Consider the following 23324-nt stretch of genomic DNA (forward strand, 5'->3'; position numbering starts at 1 on the left):
TTGGAGATTACTGATGACTACGCGGCATTTCTGCGACGTGTGATATTGGTCCAGGGCTCAGTTAATACTAAGAGCCAACAATCACAAGGTGCAGAAGTGTTTTTGGCACAGGGGAAATCCCAATCTGGAACAAGCTACAAGTACTGTCCATACCACGGATGGTATATGGAAGAGATTAAAGCCATGATTAGAGAGAAGACTGCTGGGAATTTCCAAAGTACACTTTGGTTTCCCCTCGTGCTGCTGGTTCTCAGGAAGAGGAGGGCACTAGTTATTTAGGTGATGCGATAAAAGCATCAAAAGAAAGGCGAGATATTTCCCCTGCAGCACCATCAGAGTGTCTATGGATTGGGATGATGCTGAAGAAAGATGTGAAAGCATTTAAGTTGTTTGCAGATTCACATTAAAGGTGATGAATATCTGAACAGACAATGACTTGGGTTGTATTCAAGCTCTTCTCAGCCCCATTGAGCATAGCGTCGTTACAATCCTTTTGACTGGATGAGTTGTATCCTTCCACAGCTATCATTCAGGGAACTATTTATTCGTTTTAGAACTCCCATGGAGGGCATGGCGTGTGCTTTCTGGCTCCCTTTCCATCTCCCCCGTGCTGCTTCCCTCTGCACACTCCCGTACCCCGCACTCTCCATGATGCCCTGCAGCTTGCCTGTCGCTTTCCCTACTCGTTCTGCTCATCTTTTTATTTCTTCATGTTTCACAGAACAGTGAAAGGCATTTTTGGGAGAATATTGTTTGCTTCTTCGCTGCAAAGAGCAGTGACGGGTTTTCCTGGCCCCACCTTGATTTTTGTTGGCATTCTCAGCTGGCAGGCTGGTTACGGTGCCAGTACTTGTAGGGCACGTCTTGTTAGCTCTAGCCCGAGTTAGGCAGTCTTGTACACTTCGTGCAGCTTCAGTCACGGTGCGCGTACATAACACAACTTTTGGATCTCCACAACAGAGGCGGGTGGAAGAATAGCACAGAGGCGCCGGGCACACTGCAGACACCGGCTGTAACCAGGAGCGCCGCGTATACAGTGCAGCGGGTCCGATGTGGCTTCTCACCCGTCCAAGGTCGAAACACTGAATAACGGAGCGCGTGGGAGCTGGACTAGTGAGCAGTAAATAATAACTATCAGCACCTGATCCCGGGCCTTTTCTAAACGCGCGAGAACGTGTGTTCATGGACATGTTTTACCACAAATATTTTGCCCACTTACGCTCCGGTTTTATTCGCTCCGAAGTGGCCTAGGGGATGGGTGGTGCGGAGGGCCCCTGTGTCAGTGGTGCAGTAGGACCAGGCTGCAGGGTGGCCAGGGGCTCACTGCGCACCACTAGCGATCTAACTACCCCTTGGGTGGAACAACAGCAAGATGTTTTCCCTTGGAATCGGCCGACAATGCAGGAAGTATCCGACTCCTCCAGAGTGTTGCTGGTCCCATGGTAACATCTTTCTGAGATATCCACTCTGACTCTATTCCGACCCTTATCCAGTCCTCTGATTACCGTCGGCAGCGGTCCAAGGCTGCGTGGTGGAAGGGGTGCAGGGGGACCTGAGTTGCAGACCTGGCACTTCCAATTGGACCGAAGTTTCAGCCATTTTTATTCTTTGTCCATATCCAGCTCCCCAGAATTACATGGAGACTGCCTCATAACAAAGTCAGCTGACCTCGAGGAGCTTTATAAATACCTTTCCCGTGAGCATTCTGTGACTGCATAAATTGTTATGCCGACACTCTAGCATATTTGGGGTAAGTGTGTTGTTAGATGATTTTAGAACGTTGGTGGTAACTATGTGTTTAAATATAAATCCACATGCTCTTCTGCAGTTAGAGCAGTGTAAATGGTAGACAAATCGCTTATGCTTTTTCTTTTTTTTTAGACAACGTTGCCGTAATTAAGATGAGGTATACTTTGCATAACTGGATTAACATTTACTTGGTAGTCATCAGAGAGATGGAATTGGTGAAGGTTTTTTCATAATTAAATGTTTTGCTTCAATATCAACATAAACATGTGCACATACAAATGTATTTACTGTGTGCATTTCATATTTGAGTTGCACATAGCTAATACGGGCATCATTTTAAATGGTTAAGAGTGGTTGCCAGTTCTTCCATGTCATATATCTCCCTTTGTTTCAGGAGAAGCTGAACCAGCAATTTTAAATGATTTATTTGTTTTCTGTTCTTCTATGAATGTTTACTCTACGCAATACTTATAGAATACATTAAAAAACACGTGAACATTTGTGTAGAATAGCTTGGACCGAATGAATCTCGTTATGCTGCAGAAAACTGTTAGTTCGAACGATATTTAGTGGGAGTTAATTGTGCCTTAGCTGAAAAAATAATACATTTGCTTCATCTGTTTGTACCTTAACCGTACTGGTTCTCCACATGAAACTTATGTGTGGGTGTACCTAAATGTTAGAAAATGTACGATTTAAGTTACTGCAATGTAGACGCAAATTCAGATGCACTTTTTACTGACTTACAAAAGCTTTGCTACCCGACACTTTTATTTCATACTGATTACTGTGGTCAAATCGTATGTAGAATAGTTTTAGAAATTGCCCCATCAGGGTCCTCAAATCTTTTGAGGTTTCCACGGACATTCTTCTGACTCATATACCAACACTTTGGCCTTTTCAGAGTAGTTCATTCCTCTACACCATTCTGCAATGGCAGGGGTGCCACTGCATCGAGCGCCTGGAAATATCTCAGTGATCATCAAACTGATGGCAGCCTGCAGACTGGTCCCCAGGAACTCTCACGGCCCCCCATCATGCCCAATATTGCCATTTTGGGATCTTAAATAACCGAGGATCCCTACTACTTCTAGTGTTTTGTGGCTGTAGGTCTAGTCTTTTCCTTTACCACATTACTGATAACAAACCTGACTTCAGATTCATTCCATAAGTAACACCTCTCAGATAGTCCTCCCCACCATTCCCATGCTCACCTGACACCCACAATTGCTCCCGTTTTGGAAAGACCATTCAACCATCCCAGCCAACCTCTCCTGCTCCACACCACCACCTCATCCAACCAAAGCCTTTCAAATATAAATCGAGTTCCAAGGACTACCCAAACTAAACCCGTCAGCAAAGTCCGACTCGTTTAACAGTTTCAAAATACACGTGTGGATGTACAACTTCAATGCCTCACCTACATGTTCCAGAGAATGTTAACGCCAACCAAGACATGATGCACTTATCAAAACCCAAGGTTTCCAGTCCCTGAAACTCGCCAGAGTTCAAAGAGAACAGGTGTGTGATATAGAGGTGCATAAATAAAGGTAAACATCGCAGTTTGGATAAGACCTAGAAAATGCTCTGCACAACACAAAGCTTGTGACTAGAGGCACAGCACCTACAACAGCAAATAAACAGCGCCACAACAAATAGAACCGCATCTCTTGTCAAAGCCATAATGCACTGGATCAACACACACCAGACTTGCCATCATAACATTCCACAGAAAAGAATAATAGTCTTAGCCTTTTCTTCAAGCAGAGCATTTACGAGGCCAGGAAGCATACAACAGCAACAATCATTCCTCAACACACTTCATTACCCCTGCTATTTATGACTAAGCAACACTCCTTGAATCCCTCATGGATATATCCTACAAAGATATAACAGCACCCCATTACCAATAGTGAAGTCCCTCAACTGTGAGGCACTGCAACCTTAAAAGAACATTTGTGACATCACCTCTCCGCAAGGTCTGTTCCACAACTACTATAGACCGAACTGATCCTTTTACAGTTAATGAAATCCAGTCACAACTCAGATGACCTCACTAACTACTTTCCGATAACCAACCTCTTATTCCTAGACAATATATTCAACAAAGCAGTTTCTTATCAGCTACGTGAGAAAATCAATGTCAACCCATCCTACTAGAATTGAATAGATTCAGGCCAGACAGCAGAAAAGAAACAGCAACTTCCAGGGGGCTAGTAATACAATTCACACTACAGATAATATTAACTATTTCCCTCATCTTCTGATCCTCCTTGACCTTTCTACAGTGTTGATAGAGTCATCAATCTAGCCCTGCACAACAATTTTTCTTGAACAATCTTTAACAACATTGCCCTTCAGTGATTGTCCTCCTACACATGTAGCATATCAGTTAGCCCAATGGAACACCTACACATCAGAATCTATCTCCATGAACTGCAACACAACTCAAGGTTTCATCTTGCCACCATCCACCTTCATTTTCTACATGGAACCTCGTGGCACACTCCTTACCAGCAAAAAAGATCCAGATCAACCTGCCAGTGCTTTACACACAGCTTTACTTTAGATCACATCTGATAGTGAAAATGTTCTCCTAAAGAACTACCTTTTCACAATTTAGGGGTAGAGGCCAAAGGACTAATATAAGCTGAGCAGTCTAAAATGTGTTTAACGTCATTGCTAACAGCAACAGAAAAGCTCAGGTACAGGAATGGATTGCTACAATAAAGCTTAATGCAGCAATTCTTAAACTGTGGGCGGCGACAGCTACTTAAGCTGACCGCGACAGCACAGAAAATTACATAATTATTAAAGAATGTAAAAGTGAAATTTTAAAACACTTTTTAAATGTGAAGGATTTTTGAAACTGGACATTAAAAATTAAGTTGGCATACTTGGTTTGATTCATGGGAGCAGCACAAGTACAGACAACAGTAGTATGGATTACTGGTAGTCTCAATTGAAGCACTAATATTAGTTGATAAAAAGTGGACAAGTGAGGAGCAGAAAATAAACTGATGAGCTAATGTCTAGCGCATGGCTTGGTCTTTTAGAAATTAAATCAAATTTTGAAAAGCTCCAACCTTCCCACTAAAATTTCGATTTTTGTATTTATTTGATGTATACTGTATTCCATAGTTTTATTGTTTTGAGACTCTAACTGTAAAACTTGCTTAAGCCAGGGTTCTATGCTTCAAGCAGGGATTCAGTGAGGGTCCACAGAAGAAAAGAAGTTAAAAAAACATTAATTTCTCCCAATTATCTACTGTTGAACAGTGCCAAATGTCTCATTTCATATCAAAACACGCACATTTCTAAGAAGACACTGACAGCATGGCATCAGATTACACCTCTTGATAGAGTCAAGCCATACCTTCAGGAATCAACCTTCAGAACAGCCATTCAGACACGAGCCCTGTTCCACTTGGATCAAGCAAATGACTTACTGGCCATCATTCCAAGCACCCACGTGACTCAAATGAACAGTGTCCCCTATACAGCAGCATGCCACATGGAGAATGTGAGAATATACAACTAGATTAAACTCTTGAATCCCACAGCACACTTACAACTCGTACAAAATTTATTACATCACTTCAAGGATGTTGCTTCAAACGCACCACCCAACCTGGAAGATCAGATCAGTATCTCCTGTGGTCAAAACACATAGCTTACATACATCACAAGGCATGAAAATATAGACTTGTAACAAAACCATAAAAGAAGGAATCGCCTGCTATTCACTATTCCAACATAGATCCAACAAGAACTACCAGTCCTCCTTCCCAGGAGAAATATTTTTTCTACACAAAACATGTAAGTGATAACATCCACACCATTTCCCACATGGATTGCACCCAAAGAGGTCACTAGCTTTTAAGAAGTTTGCATTTTCCCTCTTTTCACTGTTTCCCGTCCTCTTCTTTGCAACATGCCTCCCCCTGAACAATGGCAGAAGCATATCACTCAGACAAAATGGCAACAACACATCCCTCAGACCAAAAGGCGGCAGCACACTCCTCCAGAAATACGGCAGCAGCACACACCATTGGGAAAATGTCAGCAGATCACCATCCACACAATGGCATCAGCTTCCCCTCCACAAAATGAAAAATGGTAGTAGCTCCATGTACAGAAAAAGCAGCACCCCCCTCCACAAAATGCCAGCAGCTGTCCCTCTGAAAAAAAAACTGCAGAAGCGCCCCACCTATGGCGTCGCTAATCCTGCCAGACACAATGGAACACAGGAGGAGGAGGAGGACTGGGGCTCCTGTGTGAAGGCAGGAGGTAAGGGTAAAAGGAAAAATTTGACCGGGATAATGTAATAATAAATTCAAACCAATGCAGGGTAAAACGAGTGCTCAACCCGAGCGTTGGAAATATGGCTATTTATAGACAGAAAGCTGCGGCGAGTAGACGCGCTGTATCTGAGGCGCCGGGTTCCCTCAACGTGTCAAAATAACTGACGTTGAGGAAACCCGGCGGAATGAAGAGAGCGCGCGCTGACGCGCGCAGCAGGAATTCGGAGGTGGTTGGGGAAGCGCGAGGGGCGCTACTAAGAATGCGGCAACATGCCGACTGTCAAAGGGAAAATACAAGGGAAGAGCGCGTTTGTCAAGCGCGAGCACAGCAAATATAAAATGCAATTATATAAAACTAAAGAAGCAACAATGAAATAATTTTTACAACGGAGACAAGATAAAATGGTACTTAGCTTGACTGCGAGCAGCAAGAAAAGAGGACTGTTCGCAGTCAAGTGATGTCACAATGCCTCTGCATACTTGTGATTGGTGTACATTGTTTGAACTACATTTCTATTCCCATTGGCTGTTGTTCCTTTGCCTTCTGGGAATCGTAGTATGTTTCTTGACTGCTGCTATTTATTAAAGTATTAAAGTAAGAAAAGAAACGCATAATAGGAGGCTCCGGTCTTGTCATCAAATGTATGCTTTCGTTTCACTGTTAAAAAAAAAAGAAATTATATATTATTACTACCCTTCTGCTCTCAAGAATGTTGCCATCCGCATTCTGGATCTGGTTTCACAGCGCTCGGCTCCCTCCAGCTTAACACGCGCTGACAATTGAGAGCTAGAGGGCTTGCCTACTTTGTAGTGTGCCACCGGGCACCTGCTCATCTTACGTACGCTCTGGCAGGATTATTGGTTTCAGGATTGCCTCAGTAATCCTTGTTCCCACATTTAATTGCAGCAGCCGCGTGTTTAAGAGGAGGGCTTTGGGCACCGGCACGTTTTTATTTACAAATTAAGTACGGACTAGTACAAACCTTCTGCCGAACAATTCAAAGTCTGTTTTGTGTTTCTTCATTTTTAATTTAAAACATTCTACCCTCAGTGGGAGGAATATTCTAATAAACCTTACAGGGCTTCTTCCTCGGGCTATTCCTCTTTATAGGCCCATGCCTGCAGCTCTGACCCATAACTCTGGTTCTAGTACTTAACAACCCCTATAACCCTCAGCAGTGGCACAGAATGGGCTGGGAAGCACCGCCAGCCTGTTGGCGGTGCTTCCGTGGGCCCCGGCCCTGGCGGTCTTGGACCGCCAGGGTCGGAATGACCCCCTTAATCTTATGTTTACACTTTGCTGCACAATGGCTTTAAAAATGAAGGTGCACCTAAAGTTAAGTGACGCAGGGCTCAAAAGATACTTCCTTTCTTTTACACCAATTAAACTTTAAATGAATGCTGGGCTGTATCTTTAATAAATGTGTTTAGCGTCTCTCTGAGTAAATAGCAGCAGAATGTATCAAGGAATAGAGTGTAGTCTACAAAAATGATATGCCACTGTCAATGGGCATAGTTCAGGTGTGCCTATATATACTGATGATTGAGCAGTGCCACGATATTGGCAGGATTGTTGGAAGTATCACACACACAATCAGTGAATATATATATATATATATATATATATATGTGTGTACACAAACACACACGTTGATTCACAAAAAAAAAAAAGTATTTAAATGGGGAAAACTAATGCTTTAAAACTGTAAAACTGAAACAACTACTGAAATTCACAAATTACAGCTTACTGAGCTGACAATAACTTGTGCCCCTGACATGCACTGTTTATGACTTCACATGTTACATCACTCATGACATGTTAAATGACATTATTGATGACATCAGTGATATCTCAACTGACATATTGACATCTCTAACACCACCATAGTCATATATCACAGTTACGGTGTATTGTAGGGCCCTTATTTATTCTTCATTTTAGATTCCCCTTTTAGAATGTCAGTTTTGCTTCTAATTATGACTTTTTACATATTTTCCACCAACATGAGAATGTGTTGCATACACATTTATTCTTCATAGGCATTGTTGCCATGTGGTCTACGCATTTAGTTTCATGGTTGTACAATTAAAACGTGATGCCCTTGTTTTATTTACTGTTTTATTTCCTGTGCTCATCAGTAGAAGACTTGCTTACATCAGACACGTCTGCACCTCTGTCACACTGTTATAAGGACAGTGTTTTCTTATATAAACAGCATCCATGCTAGGCTCGGCGAGAACAGCACTTCACGCTGGGATTTGCATGGAACCACTGTCAACTGTGACAGAGAAGCAGCCCTGCTGACTCAAACCTTCATCCTGCAGAAGAAGATAGCCTGCACACCTCGACTGGCTTCCTGACTCATAATACAAGGTATGTGTGGCAGTTAGATTAACTCAATTGATCTGGCAGGGGGTACTCCCGCTAGGCTCTCCTTAGTGTAGGTGCAAGAGACAGATTGGAGTAGACTGACATTAGTAACAAGTAAGATGGTTTAATTGTTAGTATTTTTCACCATTCTAACAATGCTCAATACAGTAATGTGTCTCATCTGTCTAATAATTGCAGTTCATGTTTTTATTATACACAGAAGAACTCTTCAATAAATATTTTGAAAGTACATTTTCATATCTTTTCTTGTTGACACATTGGGCATGCAAAAGTAGTAAAGGAAAAGATTAGATTTGTTTCCACAAATTCCTTGGAAATCAGAATGGTCGTTACCAGTAACATCTGTTATCCTGGTCAGGTTAGGGTTTTGGATATGGTAGTGAAAGCTAGCTAAAACAAACCAACATTTACTGATATGAGTGGGGAGGTTGAGAGGAAGGACATGAGCAATGTAACAACAGGGGGGACATGTGGAGAGGAAAAAGGAAAGAAGATAAAATAAGAACAGGAGGACGAGAGAAGCAGATATGATAGGATGTTATGGTACATAGTTTTTACATAGTGCATGGCTACCATTTACAATGACCCCAGGCAATGCATGGTGTTAGTGTCCTAGTTGTAGGGTAGCCAAGAAAGGAGGGTGCTCTCATGGTGATAAGGTCATGTGTCAGTGCATGTACCCTTAATTAAAATGTGGTATCTGATCCTAAAAATGTAGGTCTCTATTGCCTTAGTGTATGTTCTACATCTGCTGTGGGAATTTCATCATCAGTTATATTTTCTCGCTTTTATTTTTTGTATACCTTAGATCCCCATGACTTCCAATCCTGCTGTTGTTTTACCACTGCAAGAAACACTATGAAGGGACTTGGCATGGAATCCATCAACCAGTAAGTGAAATAATGTGTATTTAAATTCATGAGGGACACATGCTTAGTTAGTGGATTTCAACATTGAGGTTGGAGTGTATGTCGGTCTTAGTGCTGCTTGACGCCACTCCTGTTGATGCTCTGTGCTACTGTGACAAAGGTAGGAAAAAGTGGGTTCCAGTAATCTACTTGTAGGCACTTAGGGGGTCATTCTGACCTCGGCGGTAAAAGGCGCTTACCGCCGGTCAGAAGACCGCCATAACACCGCCACGGCCGCGGTAAACCGCCACGGTCATTCTGACCCGCAACTTGAAAACCGCCAAAAACCCGACATCCACAAAAGTCTGCCACACCAAAGGTCAGCGAAAAAATGGCGATGACCAAACCTCCACCGTCACGCCAACAGAAATACGCCCATGCCATTCCGACCCACGAATCCACGCGGCGGTCTTTCAACCGCGGTATTCCATTGGCGGTACACACCGCCGCGCTCAAAATACACACACAGCTTCAAAACACTGCCACATTGGTCATTTTGAAACACACACACCTGATACACATACTAACACCACTCCCACACACCCAACACAATATAAAACACACACCCACATCACCCACAAACCCCTACGACCCAAAATTATTGACGAAGGCTAGAGAGAGAGCACAGAATAGACAATCCCACAACACAGAGGCACACAACACCATCACCCACACAACATCCACGCACAAAACACCACACACCACCACACGCACCACACTCATCACCACAAACGCCACCCCACACCTCATCCACACCACCCCATGGCACCCCAAAGACACCCCAGGTTCACTGACGCAGAACTCAGGGTCATGGTGGAGGAAATAGTTTGTGTAGAGCCCCTGCTCTTCGGGGCACAGGTGCAGCACACCACAATTGCCAGGAAGATGGAGCTATGGCAAAGGATAGTGGACAGGGTCAACGCGGTGGGACAGCATCCACGCAATCGGGATGACATAAGGAAGCGCTGGAACGACCTACGGGGGAAGGTGCGTTCCATGGTATCAAGGCACAACATTGCGGTGCAGAAGACTGGCGGCGGACCCCCACCTACTCCCCCAGAATTTACAGCATGGGAGGAGGAAGTCTTGCACATCCTGCATCCTGAGGGCCTCAGCAGGAGTAGGCGGAGGAATGGACTCTGGTAAGGCAAATCTTAACTACTTCTTCCCACCCCCACCCCACCTGCATGCCAGCACATACCCCCACCCTCACCCCCATCACACCAACTCCTTGCAAATGGCTCACCATCACAACCCACCCATCCCAACACCAAGCCCTGCATGCGACCACAAAGCATGGACACCGATCACCAAAGCATGCCCACTGCACACACACATCACCCCCACAAGCCACCCTCACAAAAGCCCCCACAAGGGAATGCCTGCACTTGGGTACACGGACACCCACCCATCACACGAAATGCCACACACAGAAGCAATAACCATACCCTTATACCCCTGCAGGACCCGAACGCCACCACACCGCCAAGGAGGGTACAGAGATGTCCATCCCACCCCCAGAAGAGGCCCCCAGCGATGACAGCAGCTCTGTCTCCCTGGACCCAGATGACCAGCCCGGCCCATCGGGGACCTCTGGACAGTCAGTTCCCCACAATCAGCCACAGGCTACAGCAGACCTAACCCCCTCTGGGAACACCAGCACAGCTCCCACCCAGCGGGCCCATGCCTCTGTCTCCAGGACACGTCAATCAGCGGTGTGTCCACCACTACAGGGCACCCAGGTTGACCCACCACCCCAACAACAACAGCCTGGGGGCAGTGGTAGTGGGCACACCGTCCAGGGGACAGAGGCCCAGGAACACAGGGGAACTGGGAGGGCTGCTGTGCGACAGGGGGGGGAAAGGCCCACGGAACCCACTCTCCAAGAGGCCCTCTCCTCCATCATGGGAGCATACCACCACTCCCAGGAGACGATGGCGACGGTACTGGCCAGGTTCCAGGAGATCCAGGCACTGCAGGAGGAACGGTACCTGGGGTTCAGAGAGGAACTGAGGAACATCGGTTCCGCAATGGGGACCATCGTCGTGGCCCTTAACCAGATAGTCACCACATTGCGGGACCATGTGGCACCCCAAAGGGCCCCTGTCACTAACCCAGGCCAGGAACAGCCTACCACCTCTGCCGGCGCTAGTGGACAGGAGGCCCCCACACAACAACAGGACACCAGAACCCCACCTCCTGCAGAAGAAGAACCACCCCGCAAGCGGAACCTGAGATCTCACAAGAAGACAGAGTAGGATTGCAAGACCCCCGCCAGCATAAGATACCCCCTGATGTCATCCCACTGTCCCACATTGTCACCCTGCCCAACCTTTAACTGCCCCTGCTCCATCCTTCCACAGGCATATGGACAATGCACCTGTGCGACTGAGAACTGGACTCTGCCATGGACATTACTCCACCCCCACCCATCACCGTTTTACAATCATGTACCTATATGTAGCACTTGAAATAAATCACTTATTGCACTTAACAAATCTGGAGTCTGCTTGTATTCTTAACAAATGTATTACACATAACGGTGCAATAATGTTCAGTTACTTTGTGATGACAACATACCAAAGTCAATAAGCTTTAGTCCATGGTCAAACAGAGCAGAAGTCATGCAGTGGGTCATACAGCTCTGAAAAGGGAAGGGAAAGTCACAAATCAGTTAAAAGGAACTGGGGGGAAACACAGACATTAGAGACGCAGGAGGCCTTAAGTAAATGTAAAATGGCGTGGGTGATTCTTACCTGTGTGCTACTGAAAATATTGTTGTATGACTGTATCCCTGTTGTCCGTGTCGTCCCCGTCGTCTTCCTCCTCTTCACTCTCCACAGGCTCCACAGCTGCTACAACACCACCAACTGGACCATCCTCCTGCAGAAAAGGCACCTGGCGTTGCAAAGCAAGATTGTGAAGCATACAGCAGGCCACGATGATATGGCACACCTTCTTTGGTGAGTACATTAGGGATCCACCTGTCATATGCAGGCACCTAAACCTGGCCTTCAGGAGCCCGAAGGTCCTTTCTATGATCCTCCTAGTTCGCCCCTGGGCCTCATTGTACCGTTCCACTGCCCTGGTCCGGGGATTCCTCACTGGGGTCAGTAGCCACGACAGGTTGGGGTAACCAGAGTCACCTATTAGCCACACACGGTGTCTCTGTAGCTGTTCCATCACATAAGGGATGCTGCTATTTTGCATGATGTACGCGTCATGCACAGACCCAGGGAACTTGGCATTTACATGCGAGATGTACTGGTCAGCCAAACAGACCACCTGGACATTCATAGAATGATAACTTTTTCTGTTTCTGTACACCTGCTCACTTTCTTTGGGGGGAACCAAAGCCACATGGGTCCCATCAATGGCACCAATGATGTTGGGAATATGTCCAAGGGCATAGAAATCACCCTTCACTGTAGCCAAATCGCCCACCTCAGGGAACACAATGTATCTCCGCATGTATTTCATCAAGGCAGACAACACTCTGGACAAAACCTTAGAAAACATAGGCTGAGACATCCCTGATGACATGGCCACTGTTGTCTGAAAAGACCCACTTGCCAAAAAATGGAGTACTGACAGAACCTGCACCAGAGGGGGAATCCCTGTGGGTTGGCGGATGGGGACATCAGGTCTGGCTCCAGCTGGGCACACAGTTCCTGTATAGTGGCTCGGTCAAGCCTGTATGTAAGTATGATATATTGTTCTTCCATTGTCGACAGGTCCACCAGCGGTCGGTACACGGGAGGATTCATCCGTCTCCTCGCAAGTACCAGCGGACGGTGCCTAGGAAGGACAACATGGAGCACAGAGTCAAGCAACCCACAGGTACGTAACCACAGCTTGCACAGTACACGATTCGCTATGCATTGAAAGGCGTGTATGAGTGGCAATGCAAGGCAGAGGCCTGTGTGACGCAGTAGAAAATATGCCATGTGGGCCCTTGAAATGGCGGCTGCCTGACCTGTGAAGTGTGACAATGGGATGTGAGGCCAATGCGCTGGCGTGGCACACCGTGGCGGTAGGCGGTCGAAGACCGCGATGCAAAGCCGCATTGGTTAACATTGCACCCTATGGGTTTCAGGAGCCAATGACGATGTGCGCCGGCGGTCGCGGTATGCACCGCCGCGGTACGCACCGCCGCGGGCGTGACCGCCATTTTCTATCTGATTAATCACTCGAGACCTGATCATCCACAGGAGAGGACCTATACTGCAAGTGCTGCTGTGACCTCGGTCTGGAAGATACAATGGCTGCTGCGACTGGGGAAAGGGCCCCTGCCTTCACTTCAGAAGAATTGGAGAAACTTGTTGATGGGGTCCTCCCCCAGTATGCGCTACTCTACGGTCCTCCAGACCAACAGGTTAGTACACAGGGTGCACGTTGTATGGGCTATGCCTGTGTTGAGTGGGGTGGATGTAAGATGGTGGGGAGGGGTGCGAATGAGGAGTGCAACGCACGACAGATGAGAGCATGTGCCACATGGCAAGATTGGTGAGGGGGGGCCACTCACATTCACCATGCAGAAAAGTGATGATATTTCCTTTCCCACACTGTACATGTCACATAGGTCAGCGCCCATCAGAAGATCGACATTTGGCGTGCCATCGCCAAGGACGTCCGGGCCCTGGGGCTCCACAACAGACGGGGCACCCACTGCCGAAAGAGGTGGGAGGACATCCGCCGCGGGACCAGAAAGACCGCCGAGGCTCTGCTGGGGATGGCCTCCCAACGTAGGAGGGGTGCCAGCCGGCAATTGACCCCCCTGATGTCCCGGATCCTGGCGGTGGCCTACCCCGATTTGGATGGGCGCGTGAGGACATCACAGCAGACACAAGGGGGTGAGTATCAGCACAATCTGCTATCTTTGTGCGCAGTGGAGGTGTCTGGGTGGGGGAGGAGGGCTGTGGCTATCTCTAGGCCAGGGCGCTTTCTGTAGGCTAGGCCCCTCCGTTAGGCATGGCCCTGTGCCCCCGCCCCCCACCTCTGTAGGGTGACAAGTACAGCTATCCATGGTTCGGCCTCACCTATGTGTGCATTTGTCGTCCATAGACCTGTAGGCCTAGTCACAATAACTGAGTAGTGTACCCCGATTGCGCGGCCTAGTGCTGGGGGCTTCTGTGTCTGTCCTCTCCGACAACGGTGTTGCCAATGCATGCACTCAACCTGTCTTCATTTCCCCCCCCCCCCATTTTCTTTGTCTTCCTGTTCATGTGTGCATTAGCATCATCAGGCGGAGGAGAAGTGGCATCAGCGCACGAGGGAGCTGCATCTCACATGGCCCGGAGGGCCATGCAACCGACTCCGAGTACACCGGTGAGACGGAGGGCGAGGGGGGCTCCACAACGGGGACCCGTGGAGACGTCAGCGACACAGACAGGTCCTCGGAAGGGAGCTTCCTTGCGGTGGCGACAACATCCGTGCCCACCGCCACAACAGGTACAGCCGCCACCCAGCGCACCAGCACTGCCCTCCCAGCAGCCCCTCAGCGTTCGGCCCGTGCCCGCTCGGCCAGGAAGCCGGCCATCTCATTCGCCCCAGGCACCTCAGGCCCTGCCCCAGTTACCCCTGCTGCCCTCAGTGAGGAGATCATTGACCTCCTCCAGACGCTCATTGTTGGGCAGTCTACCCTTTTGAATGCCATCCAGGGTGTAGAAAGGGAGGTGCATCGGAGCAATGCATACCTGGAGGGCATTCATTCGGGTCAGGCTGCCCATCAGCGATCGTTCAACGCTCTGGCCTCAGCACTGACGGCAGCCATTGTCCCTGTCTCCAGCCTCCCTCTTCAAACTCCCTCCACCCAGTCCCAGTCTCCTGTTCCTCTGCCTATCCCATCCACACCATCAGACCAGCCTGCACACACCTCAACACCCAAGGGCAGCTCATCCAGACATAAGCACCACAGATCACACAAGCATTCACCCAAGCAACATCCAGATGCAGACATGCCAACAGTCACTACCACCTCTGTGTCCCCCACCTCCTCGTCTCCCTCCTCCCTCCCTGTGACGTCTCCACTCACACCTGCATGCACACCACCATCAGCCAGTACTTCCATCACCAGCACACCCTCCAGTACAGTCCGCACACGTGCAGTCACCACCCCCACTGCCATTTACACGTCCCCTGTGTCCTCTCCCAGTGTGTCTGTCACCCCCTCTTCCAAACCACACAAACGCAGGCAGCCACCCACCCAAAAGCCATCCACCTCACGACAGCCTCCGTCACAAGCACCTGCACCCAATGACAGCACACTTGACTCTCCTACAACCACATCCTCTTCCTCCACTCCCATACCCACTGCACCTACCCTTCCCATTGCTCCTAAAAAACTTTTCCTCTCCAAAATTAACCTCTTTGCATCACCTGACCCACCATCTCCATCTGGTAAGAGTACAAACAGCACCTCAGCCACCACAAGCCCTGCATCTACTAGGACCATAGTTCAGGGCTATTGGAGTCCACCAGCTCCTAGGGCAGGAACATCGGCCAGCAGCAAGGGGACAGCCAGCCCACCCCCTGGGAAGAGGACCAAAAAAACGAAGGGCCGGCGCGACAAGCCTGAGACGGCTGCCACCAAGGACAGTAGCCTTGCCCCGTCACCTGCCACATCAACAAAGGGAGGCAAGGGCCACAGAGCTTCAGCGAAGGAGGGCAAGGGCAGCAGGGCGGACAAGTCAGGCAGCAGGCGAGCTGACCAGGAGGGCCCCACAAGCCCCATTCCAGGTGTGACGGACGACACCCACGGGCCCAGGACTCCATCACAGGAGGGCCCCGCAACCGAAAGGTCGGATGGCGACTGAGCGGGAAGTATTGGCCAGGTCTGGTTCCCTAGAAACACAGGTCAAGCACCGCTGAACAGGGACCGCCGTGAGAAGCACCGCTGAACAGGGCCCTGCCAAAACAAGCACCGCTGAACAGGGCCCTGCCGTGAGAAGCACCGCTGAACAGGGCCCCGCCAAGACAAGCACCGCTGAACAGGGCCCGCCAAGACAAGCACCGCTGAACAGGGCCCCGCCGTGAAAAGCACCGCTGAACACGGCCCTGCCGTGAGAAGCACCGCTGAACAGGGCCCCGCTGTGAGAAGCACCGCTGAACAGGGCCCCGCCGTGAGAAGCACCGCTGAACAGGGCCCCGCCAAGACAAGCACCGCTGAACAGGGCCCCGCCGTGAGAAGCACCGCTGAGAGCACCGCTGAACAGGGCCCCGCCGTGAGAAGCACCGCTGAACAGGGCCCTGCCAAGACAAGCACCGCTGAACAGGGCCCCGCCAAGACAAGCACCGCTGAACAGGGCCCCGCCGTGAGAAGCACCGCTGAACAGGCCCCCGCCGTGAGAAGCACCGCTGAACAGGGCCCCGCCAAGACAAGCACCGCTGAACAGGGCCCCGCCAAGACAAGCACCGCTCCGCTGGGCCCTTCCTGTCAAGCACCGCTCCGCTGGGCCCTTCGTCTCAAGCACCGCTCCGCTGGGCCCTTCCTGTCAAGCACCACTCCGCTGGGCCCTTCGTCTCAAGCACCGCTCCGCTGGGCCCTTCCTGTCAAGCACAGCTCCGCTGGGCCCTTCGTCTCAAGCACCGCTCCGCTGGGCCCTTCGTCTCAAGCACCGCTCCGCTGGGCCCCTATGTCTCAAGCACCGCTGTGCTGGGCCCTTCCTGTCAAGCACCGCTCCGCTGGGCCCTTCGTCTCAAGTACCGCTCCGCTGGGCCCTTCCTGTCAAGCACCGCTCCGCTGGGCCCTTCGTCTCAAGCACCGCTCCGCTGGGCCCTTCCTGTCAAGCACTGCTCCGCTGGGCCCTTCATCTCAAGCACCGCTCCGCTGGGCCCTTCCTGTCAAGCACCGCTCCGCTGGGCCCTTCGTCTCAAGCACCGCTCCGTTGGGCCCTTCATCTCAAGCACCGCTCCGCTGGGCCCTTCCTGTCAAGCACCGCTCCGCTGGGCCCTTCCTGTCAAGCACCGCTCCGCTGGGCACCGCCGTCTCAAGCACCGCTGGCCCATTGGCAGTGCCGGTTCTGTGTCGAGCAGGGCTTCACGAAGCACTGTGGCCACCATGCCTCCTCCATTACCAGTGGAGTCGGTAATCCATCTAATGGACTGTGGCTTTGCACTCCCCAGGATGGAACAGTGGGCAAGCCACCCACTGTAGAGACTTGAGAGACTGTGGCTTTGCACTCCCCGGGATGGTACAGTGGGCATGGAGGCCCCTCGTGGATCTGGCGTCGTGGACTCATGTGGCTGAGGTGCCCCCTCTTCCCTTCCCCCTGAGGTGCCTGTAGTTTTATCATCTGATGCGCCAGCAGTGTTCTCTCCAATGGTATCTGGTCTCGTGTGTGGGCTTTGCCCATGTGTTTGTGCACATTGGCCCACGGACTATGGAACTTTGCCAAAATGTGCAGGACTTATTGCCTATGTATATATTTTTCACTATGTTCATTCTTTAATATGTATATTTCATATTGCATTTTCCCATAACTTCCAATTGAGCTATATTATACTTAAATATTAAAGTTCATTTTAATTTTGTCTTTGCATTATTCCGTGGGGTTTGGGGGGTGTCACTCTGACTTGTTGCTCTGCATTGTTGTGTAGGTATTTGGGGTGGGTGTATCGCGTATGTGTGTGCCCGTAACCTTTCCTCCTCCCCCCTCCCCTGTGTCGTAGGTGCAGTACATACCGTTGTCGTCTGCGCCGGCGTTCGTACTCCTGGTAGATGAGCAGGTAGACAATGGCTGGTAGGATGTTTAATTCGGGTTCCATGCTGTCCTCCTTCCTCGTGGAGTGTATAGAGGTGAGCGTTTTCCCGTTCGTAGTCTGTTTCCGCCGTGTTTTTATCGGCGGGGCTCCCGGCCCGGAAAAGGTGGCGGATTGGTGAGTTGTGATAGGGTGGGCGGTACATTGTCTGCTGCCTGCCTGTTGGCGGTGACCGCCGCGCTGTTGTTTGTCCCGCCGTGGCGGTCGGAGTGTTAAAGTGGCGGGCTGTGTTGGCGGTTCCCGCCGGGGTCAGAATTCCATTTTTTTGACCGCCTGCCTGTTGGCGGGTTGCCCGCCGCTTTAACACCGACCGCCAGGGTCAGAATGACCCCCTTAGTGTGCAAGCACACTGTCAGAGTTTAAGCTGCCTCAAATCATCCCCTTTGGTTGGATGGTTAAAGGAGACAAATTCCATTTCAAGTACAAATACAGGTTTCAAGGCATTGTTGCTTTTTAGATTTTGCAAACAGACCTATTTTATCCAATATAAACTACAAGTAGGCTTTTTGACTGCCCCCTCCTCATGATTCTATGGTTTTCTTGTCAACCTCAGTTCTGTGCTCCTCATTCATTGGCTTTCCTCTCTATTCTTGGGCCTGTGGTGCCCAAGTTGAATTTCCGTCTCACCGTGTTTTGTATGGATGGGCTGTATGCTGCAACAGATGTCAAATCCATACAATGTAGTTCACAAGGGACTATTTTCTCTTACTCTGCGTATTTCATTCTGCTTTCAACTAATTGCCAATCACATTAAAAAAAAAAAACATTTTATAATTGTAATGACTCTTGTAAGATTTGTTCACAGCATCCACTTTACTTCTCACAACATACTTGGACCCTGGAGCTACCTTCGATCTCCTCATCCGGCCACACATTTCTTTAGTTAAAGGTGTTTTCCCTCTCATTACCGAAAATGGTCTGTATCCACTGCTATCATTCATTGGTTTTCAACAGAACTAGATTGTTTTCTTTAAGTCTTGCTCCCAATCCAAATTTCCTTTCACTGCCTATTAGATGATATTGTTAATCACTCTGTTAAACTTTTCTACTCCTCCATTACCATAAGACAGTGAGGTGTACTTCTATCCCAACATCAAAACTCCTAAACCATTCCTGTAATTTTCCTAAGCTGAACTGCAGGTCATTTTCACGTAATAGTACTGTGGGTGCACCTTCTCCAACAAAAACTTTGCATAACCTCTGCAAAACTACTTGAGCGCTTAAACTGTCAACTACTTGAAATTCTGGCAATTTTGGAAAGTGATCCAGTAACAATATCACATACTTGGAAACATCACCCTTGCAAATTGTCCCATTATATCATCACCATCACCTTTCCAAGGTGTTTCTGAACACAGTAACAGACATGAATGTGGCTGCAGCACCTTCAATCTTTTATCAGCATCCCTGCAGTTTACACCCTTGTTAAATAGCCTCAACTTCTCCATCAACTCCTAGCCATCAAATTCCTTCCTTGACTACTTCTTTGTTCTAAATATACCTGGGTGCCCTTCATGACACAACTTGACAATAGCCTTACTAAACGCAATAGGAGAAATAACATTTTAACTGCATACAATGAGAATTCCTTTAGAAGATAAATCATTCCTTACTCCCCAACACGGCTTAACCTCCTCCCTTAATGCACTCCTCTTAGGTCATCCTTTATTAATAGTTCCCTTAGCTCCCATATCACATTCTTTTAATCTTATCCACTTTGTGATTCTTCGGTACATAAAGCCACTACATCTTCACGCATGACACTTGCTATTAAACACTTATTCCATTCCTAGTCCTCATTCACCTCCTCGTCAAAACACCTGCAAAACTTTTCATACAATAACATCTAAATCTGCATGAATACTCTTGTAGTTTCACTGAAAATCTAGCAATTCTTAAGGTTGCTTTACACATTCCATTTGTCAACAGTTTCATCAAAGGCTTTTAGTCACTTCTCGTCACAAACTTACTTCCCCATTAATGCTGCCTAAAATAATTCATTCCCTACATGCATGCCAAGAGTATCTATCCCTTTGAACGACTGAATACATTTCTCTGCCAGTGTAAGGAAATAGGAAGCAACGGCTAAAACATTTTCCATTCCATCCCACACTTAAGTTAAGACCACAACAATTCTTTACCATCCGCATCGAGAGGCACCATACTTTTACTTTTTCAGAATAAAGACTTGATATATCTAAATGTTTCCTCACACTTTTTAGCATTCAAAACTTTTTTCCTTAAAGTATACACAATATTTAAGTTAGTTCTGAACCTTGAATACAATTCTGTGAGTCTTAAATAGGACCTCAACCCATTCTTGTTTGAGGATATTGGTGCTTTTTTTTTATTTTTTTTAAACTTGAACATATTTCTTCCTTGGTGTCACTCCTTCAAAGTATTACCTGTGGACTGAGTAAATCCCGTTTTATTCAGCACATTTACAATTTCCTTTTCTTCAGAACATTCTTCAATCTTTTGTCAGTTTACCCTCATTTTTGTGAGGATCACGGTATCACCTTAAAAAAAAGCAAAACGCATCTCTCTTCTTTAAACATTTTATGCATCACAATTTACTATCATTGTGAAGACAAATCTGCTGGTATGCTGATGACGGATCAACCATACTTCATCTTGTTCCCATTACCAAGGTCGTTTTGGAAATACTAGGAAGTGGAAACCTATCAAAGATGTTATGTTTGTTCAGATGTATAAAGCAATGTGTAGCTTCACTTTGCTATTTGCCCATCTTGCCACAACCAAAGTGGCCACCCACTATGCACACTCGAGAGGCTCAATCACACCAGCTTTCCCAATGTTTTCCAACTCCTAGCAAATTTCCTCCCAAATTGCAATGGTTCATTGTGGAATTCATATACCTTGTGCATAGATTCCCTCTTCAGCACAATCCAATGTTCAAACTCCTTCACATTCCCAATGCCTCCACAAAAAACATTCTGAAATGTACTCAAATGATCTTTTCCATGTGTTTGTCCTTCAGATACCACCAACATCTGTTCCTTACTATTAGGACTGCGTATATACTCACGTTTTTAAGGTCCTGTCTAAAACAGGTGGGTCCCTTCTTCACAACATATAATTTCCATTTATCATAGTGTTTTTAAATCTAAATTTCAACCATCTGAATCTAATTATTTCTATTGTTTCCATAATATAACTTTCTCTCTATAAGTCATTCCAATGTTATCTACAAATGTTTATTACCAAAGTATATTGTTAATAGTTTAGAGAGCTCAAATCTGCAACAAGGTTGATCCTTGCCCACATCATCATATAACACTTATTTATGAAATAATTTATCTTTTACATTCAAAGCCACATTTTTATTTCTTCTTTGGGCTTTATTCTGAAATTATCATTCTCCAAAACTCATACTGCCAATGGTCATCATTTGAATAATCTCCACCTCCCACTGTTTTATCATTCACATCTTCACTTTGTAACTTCCCTTCTTCCTCTTACCTATCCTTGCGAAAATCCAGACCAAATCACAATTGTTACACTTGATTTTCATGTGGCTCAAGCTGTCGGATGCCAGATGTCTAGTACTGCCACTTTTGTAACATCTATTTTTATATTCCCTGATCATTCATCTGATTTCCTGCTTCATTTCTTATAAGGATTTATCTACATATAAACCCTATTGCCTCATTTTCCTGTGAATTTCCCATAAGTCCTAACCACTTTAGCACGGTGACCTGACATTTCAGCCATCCTTTCTTTTTTTAACACCAGCTCTACTTTCACCCATAATCTGCCCTTAACACTTGTGTTGGACCTGGAGCATTTTGCGGGGTCATCCCCAAACATTTTGCCTTCACCTCACCTATTTTTCTGAATTTGTTTTCACTTGGCCTTAGGACTTTGTGCACTTTATCATTGCTAAGCAGTGCTAAGGTCCTTGTGCTCACTCCCTTAAACATGGTAGAATTGACTTGCACCTGACTGGCATATTTAATTTAATTGTAAGTCCCTAGTAAAGTGGTATACCATATACACAGAGCATGTAAATTAATTGCTAGCAATGGGCCTGCCACACTCTTTTCAACAGTCAATTAAGTAGCCCTTAAAACATGTCTCAGTCCTGCAATGGCAGCCTGCCAGCAGTTTTAATCTTCCAATTTACCCAAAAGGTAGATCCTAAACAGCACATAGGATACATGCATTGTAATTAATTTAGAGCACGCAAGTCGAGTTTGGTTTCTGGGGAATTGTTATTTAAAATCCTCTGTAATGGTAAAGTAAGATTTTAAGTCACAATTCTGAAACTGCCACTTTTAGAAAGTTGGAGGTTTCGCGCTCTAATCATTTCTTACCTGCAGCTTGTTCCTGGGTCACACAACAAGGTGTGGCTGGTAGATGGCCTTTGTGTATTCCTCAGAGACAGCATCACAATAGGGAAGTCTGGGTGTTGGCAGGATGGGCAATCTGACTTGATAGCCAGCAGAGACCTTACGTACCACACTTGCACTTCAAAGCTACTGGTTTAGCTCAAACTCAAAGGACTTCACAATAGCCTATTGTGCCCCCAGACAAACTGGGCTCAGGGCAGGGAGGCAGGAAATTTCAGACACCTCTGTAGGGGAAACTCCAGAAGCTTCTCCCACTTCAAAATGGGCACCAAGTATACATATTGGACTCTCAGACCCACTGCTCAAATCACTTCTGAATGTGTGGAAGACTCAGAAGAAGTCCTACTCTGCTGCAAGGATTGCTCTGCTGCTATGCTGCCTGAGTAAGAAGGACTGGACCTGCACCTGTACCCTGAACCCAGGACCACCAGAGTAGCTCTTAGGGTTGGGTGGCTGGCCTCCTGATCAGTGCTTCAAGGACAGAAAAGGCTTCAACCATCTTGAACCCTGCACCAGTCTGGTGCCTCTCCAGTCCTACATCCTTGAAAGTGGGGCTACCAGCCAAGATGTGGTCCCCATCAGAACTGATGCAGCGTGATGCAACAACACAGCCTTCAATTCCTCACTGGAACAGATGTAGTGCAATGCAACTTGACACAGGCCTTGCAATTGCTACATTTGCAGCTCCTGATTGGAATCAACACATTTTGACATAGTACCCCGCATCGCTCCTCGGAACCATGCTGCACAACCCAATGCCCACATCAAGGATAGAAGGCACATAAGGTACAATTTTCAGCAGGCTTAACCTCGTTCCTGTATCTGGCCCGCCATCACA

General features: G+C 47.5%; 2 protein-coding genes across 3 annotated transcripts in view; one reads left to right on the plus strand and one right to left on the minus strand.

Moving 5' to 3' along the window:
* LOC138260233 (ATPase WRNIP1-like) overlaps window positions 1–23324 on the minus strand; it is a 331454-nt gene that overhangs the window by 221679 nt on the left and 86451 nt on the right. The window lies entirely within an intron of this gene.
* Window positions 552–23324, plus strand: part of LOC138268367 (collagen alpha-2(I) chain-like) — an 80278-nt gene continuing 57505 nt past the window's right edge. Inside the window, exons 1-2 of one of the 2 annotated variants that reach the window (XR_011199988.1) lie at window positions 8278–8427; window positions 9254–9335. The gene's annotated coding sequence lies outside the window, so the exon portion shown is untranslated. Of the gene's footprint in view, window positions 1751–8277; window positions 8428–9253; window positions 9336–23324 lie in introns of those variants that run through there. The other variant, XR_011199986.1, reaches the window with a different exon arrangement.

The sequence above is a fragment of the Pleurodeles waltl genome, chromosome 2_1 (assembly GCF_031143425.1).
Source record: "Pleurodeles waltl isolate 20211129_DDA chromosome 2_1, aPleWal1.hap1.20221129, whole genome shotgun sequence".
Lineage (NCBI taxonomy): Eukaryota > Metazoa > Chordata > Amphibia > Caudata > Salamandridae > Pleurodeles > Pleurodeles waltl.